Consider the following 5,616-nt stretch of genomic DNA (forward strand, 5'->3'; position numbering starts at 1 on the left):
GCTTGACCCATGTTGTAAATCCTTTTTATATACATGGTCTATTTACTTTATGTAAATGGTTTTATGCGTATGTGAAAACCAGGCTTAACATAGTAAGAGTGGAACCTGTCTAGAGCATTGATGAGAGCTCTAGTAAGGGGGTTCCGTAGTACAGAGATAGTGCATGCACAGGTTGAGCCTTGATACAGAGTACAATTTTATGTTTGTACAGAAAATGTATGATCATGTATGGGATTTTACAGGTACACAGAGAGTATAGCAGGCTTGCTACGGGTCCCGGCGACCTTAAGTCAACCTGGATCCTAGCACCGGTAGCGGTCCGATTTTCGAGTCGTTACAGATTGGTATCAGAGCCCTAGGTTCATATGGTCGGACCTATAGAGAGAGTGTCGGGCTCATAGAGGTTTTAGTAGGTCAAGCACAATAGGGAATCATGTCCACTAGGATAGGATGTTGTGTCCTGTCTATATGATGTTGTGTAATGCCATGTGCATTGTTTATATGCTGATGTATGCTGTTATGTGTTGTTTTCCAGAAAGTTAAGATGCGAGGAACTCGTCGATCTGCATGATTGACTGGAGTCCCACCAGAAAGTGAGGGTACAGCTGCTCGTCCTCCTGCGTTGCCAAGGGCAAGGTCTCAGAGATCAAGTAGGGAGGGTACATCAAGGGACCCTCGAAGGTCTTTTGACGAGAGCAGAAGAGGAGCAGATAGAGGAGGGAGCTCAGAGGAAGTGAGGGAGGCTATGGATGTGGATCAGCAAAGAGAGGAAAGTATGGGTATGGGCAGGTCGGAAGAGGGTATGGGAGAGTCTCAGGGAGGCGCTCAGGCCTCGGGGTTTGGTTATCCACCCCATTATCCACCCTTTCCACAGGGCCCGGGGTATCCGATGGGGGGTACGTCGGATTACTCAAGTTTTACCCCATAGCCTACCTACATGCCTTATATGCCTTATCCTTCTTTTTACCCACCATATCCCATGTATCCACCCACACCTTTCCATCCCAGTACAGCATACCTAGATCCAAGTGATACAGCACCTTCTGCACCACCAGAACCAGTAGCACCAGTTGTCGAAGTACCTCAACCTAGCTCAGCTGAGGGAAGCAAAGTGAAAATGACAGAGTATCTGAAGTTGGATGCTCCCAAATTTAATACGAGAGACGATCCATTTGAGTACCTCAGGACGGTTAAGATGATAACCGATGAGTTAGGAGCTAATGATAGCAGAGCCATTGAGATGGCAGGGTTCACGTTGAAATGCAAGAAAGCTCGAGAGTGGTTCAAGAATTATGTGGACCCCAGGTTGGACAGCATGTCATGGGGAGAGTTCGCCAATGCATTTGCAGGGTGGGCTTTTCCTGACAGTTCCAGAGAGATGAAAGTGATAGAATTTGAGCAGTTGAGGCAGACCGAAGAGATGAGTGTAGATGACTACACAGATAAGTTCCTGGATCTGCTTCAGTATGTGGGTCAGGCTTATGACACTGATCAGAAGAAGGCAAGGAGATATACCATGAGATTGCATCCCAAGTATTCCTCCTTGATTCTTCCAGCAGAGAAAGAGAGTTTCCACTCTATAGTGGATGCCGCCAGGAAGATGGAGGCGAGTGCCATTATTCAAGGAACAGTAAAACAGCAAGTGGCACAGCCTTCGGGTTCTAAGACCCCCAGTGCAGCAGCTTCTGGCAGCAGGAAAGGAGAAAAGTTTAAGGCTAAGAAAGGCAAGTTCTGGAACAAGATCAAATCTAGTCTGGGAATGGGTAGTGGCTCAAGCTCTGGCACAGGTAGTACAGTATGTATGAGATGTGGAAGACAGCACAGAGGAGTTTGTCGGTTGGGATCTTCAGCCTGTTTTAAATGTGGGCAAGAGGGGCATTTTGCTCGGGAATGTCCTCAAGTGACCTTTATGGCACCATCCCAGCAGATGAGCTCAGGCAATGTAGCTCAGTCAGCAGCTCCAGCTATACCTCAGAGCAGTGGCAGAGGGAGAGGGAGAGGGTCAGCCTCTTCTTCAGCAGCAGGTTCCCGAGGTGAAGATCCGGTAGCCCCAGCACGGATCTTCACTGTGACTCAAGAGGAGGCGAACACGTCAAACACAGTGGTGTCAGGTAATCTCATAATTGGGTGTTCTGATGTGTATGCTTTGATGGACCCCGGTGCTTCTCACTCTTTTATTGCTTCGAGAGCCGTAGAGAGATTGGGTCTGATCATTTCTGAGTTAGAGTGTCCTCTCTGGGTCAGTGGACCCAAATGTGACCCATCAGTGACAGAGTCAGTCTGTCGTTTCTGTCCAGTGTTCATAGAGGGTAGATGCCTTCCAGCTGACCTAGTGGTTCTAGATTTGACGGATTTTGATGTCATTCTAGGGATGGATTGGCTATCTACATATGGAGCTACCTTGGACTGTAAAGACAAGGTAGTGAGGCTCAGAGACCAGGATGGGTCAGAGTGTGTCTTCAGAGGAGATAGGAGGGGGACACCTAGAGGTTTGATCTCAGCCCTTCAGGCTCGTCGTTTGCTTAGGAGGGGTTATCAAGGGTTTCTAGCTCATGTGAGAGAGCTAGATAGACAGGTTCGGGAACCAGCCTCAGTACCCGTAGTCCGAGAATTCTTAGACGTCTTCCCAGATGAGCTTCCAAGACTACCACCTGATAGGGAGATAGAGTTTGAAATAGAATTGCTGCCTGGTACCAGACCTATCTCTATTCCTCCCTACAGGATGGCGCCAGCAGAGTTAAAAGAGCTGAAAGAGCAGTTGCAGGACTTGGTAGAGAAGGGTTTCATCTGCCCTAGTACCTCACCTTGGGGTGCTCCAGTGCTCTTTGTCAGAAAGAAGGATGGATCCCTCAGACTTTGTATCGACTATAGGCAGTTGAACAAGGTCACTACCAAGAATAAGTATCCCCTACCTAGGATCGACGATCTATTTGACCAGCTAGCTGGAGCAGGTTGTTTCTCTAAAATAGATCTGAGATCCGGGTATCATCAGTTGAGAGTCAGAGAGGCAGATGTGCCAAAGACAGCTTTCAGGACCAGATATGGGCATTATGAGTTCTTAGTAATGCCGTTCGGGTTGACTAACGCCCCTGCAGCATTCATGGATCTCATGAACAGAGTTTTCAGTGAGTATCTGGATCACTTTGTTATTGTCTTTATTGATGATATCTTAGTGTATTCCAGAGATGCAGAGGAGCATGCCCAGCATCTGAGGACAGTTCTGCAGACTCTGAGAGAGCATGGGTTGTATGCCAAGTTCTCTAAGAGTGAGTTTTGGTTGAGGAGCATTTCATTCTTGGGGCATGTAGTATCAGCAGAAGGTATTGAGGTAGACCCCAAGAAGATAGAAGCTGTAGCTAACTGGCCTAGACCCACCACAGTAACTGAGATTAAAAGCTTTCTGGGTTTGGCAGGTTACTACAGGAGGTTCACTCAAGACTTCTCAAAGATTGCTGCTCCTATGACCAAATTGACACAGAAAAACCAGAAGTTCGTGTGGTCAGACCAGTGTGACGAGAGCTTTGAAGAGCTAAAGAGAAGATTAACATCAGCACCGGTGTTATCTCTGCCTGTCAGTAATGAGGACTTCACAGTGTTCTGTGATGCGTCCAGAGTGGGATTGGGTTGTGTTCTGATGCAGAATGACAGGGTGATTGCCTATGCTTCTAGACAGCTCAAGAAGCACGAGTTGAATTACCCCACCCATGACCTGGAGATGGCAGCAGTTATCTTTGCATTCAAGATGTGGAGGCATTACCTTTATGGGGTTAAATACGAGATCTTCACAGATCATAAGAGTTTACAGTACATCTTGAGTCAAAAAGAGCTGAATTTGAGATAAAGAAGATGGGTGGAACTGCTCAGTGACTATGATTGCAAAATCCAGTACCATCCGGGTAAGGCGAATGTTGTGGCAGACGCCCTAAGCCGGAAATCACTTGGCAGTTTGTCCCATATAGCAGCAGAGAGAAGACCAATGGTGATGGAGTTTTACAAGCTCATCGACGAAGGGCTACAGCTAGAGTTGTCTGGTACGGGTGCGTTGATAGCACAGATGAGAGTGACTCCTGTGTTTCTGGAGCAGGTGGCTCAGAAACAGCATGAGGACCCTGAGTTAGTGAAAATTGCCAGGACTGTTCAGTCAGGCAATAGTGTAGAGTTCAGATTTGACAGCAAAGGGATCCTCCGCTATGGGAATCGACTATGTGTACTAGATGACATCAGTCTAAAAGGAGACATTATGAGGGAAGCTCATAATGCAAGGTATAGTGTGCACCCTGGAGCCACCAAGATGTATCAGGATCTGAAAAGAGTGTATTGGTGGCCAGCTATGAAGAAAGAAGTGGCACAGTTTGTGTCCGCCTGTGAAGTTTGCCAGAGGGTGAAACTAGAACATCAGAAGCCGGCTGGACTACTTAACCCGCTACCGATTCTAGAGTGGAAATGGGAAAACATAGCTATGGATTTTGTAGTGGGCTTACCGGCAGCGTCCAACAGGGTAGACTCCATATGGGTGATTGTGGACAAACTGATGAAATCTGCTCATTTCATCCCTGTTAGGAGTACTTACTCTGTGGATAAGTTAGCACAGGTTTATTTGGAGGAGGTAGTAAGGTTGCATGGAGTTCCAGTGTCTATAGTGTCAGATAGAGGACCTCAGTTCACCTCCAGATTTTGGCGGAGTCTGCAGAGTGCTATGGGTACAAGGTTGGATTTCAGCACTGCTTTCCATCCACAGACTGACGGAAAATCAGAGAGGACCATTCAGACCATAGAGGATATGCTCAGAATGTGTGTGTTAGACTTTGGCGGTTCTTGGAGGTAGCATCTACCTTTGGTGGAGTTTGCTTACAACAACAGCCATCATGCTAGCATAGGGATGGCCCCTTATGAAGTTTTGTATGGGAGGAAGTGCAGATCACCTGTTTGCTGGGAAGAAGTAGGAGAGGTGGCTCTTGCAGGGCCGGAGCTAGTAGAGATTACCAGCAGAGTGGTGCCCATAATCAGAGAGAGGATTAAGACTGCTCAGAGCAGACAGAAAAGCTATGCAGATATCCGCAGGAAGCAGATAGAGTTTCAGGAAGGTGATATGGTATTGTTGAAGGTGTCTCCAATGAAGGGAGTGGTTCGCTTTGGGAAGAAGGTTAAGCTAGCTCCACGATACATTGGACCCTTTGAGATCTTGCAGCAGATCGGGAATGTGTCGTATAAGCTGGATTTACCTGCTTCTATGGAGAGAATTCACCCGGTTTTCCATGTTTCTATGCTACGAAAGTTCATGTCAGATCCACATAAGGTTCTTCATGAGCCTGAAGTGGAGATCCTTGGAGATCTCACCTATGTAGAGCAGCCAGTGAAGATCCTAGACACGCAGATCAGAAAGCTAAGGAACAAGGAAATTCCAATGGTGAAAGTCCTGTGGAACCACCACAATCTAGAAGAGTGCACCTAGGAGACACGGGAGTCTATGCTCCAGCAGTATCCATATCTGTTTTAAGGTTAGTTTCTTTTTTTATGTGTTTCATTGTTTGTGGAACATTCGGGGATGAATGTTCTTAAGGGGGGGAGAATGTAATACCCAGCTAGAGTCCGGCATCGGAATTCTACTTTCCGGTG

The sequence above is a fragment of the Manihot esculenta genome, chromosome 12 (genome assembly GCF_001659605.2).
Source record: "Manihot esculenta cultivar AM560-2 chromosome 12, M.esculenta_v8, whole genome shotgun sequence".
Classification (NCBI taxonomy): domain Eukaryota; kingdom Viridiplantae; phylum Streptophyta; class Magnoliopsida; order Malpighiales; family Euphorbiaceae; genus Manihot; species Manihot esculenta.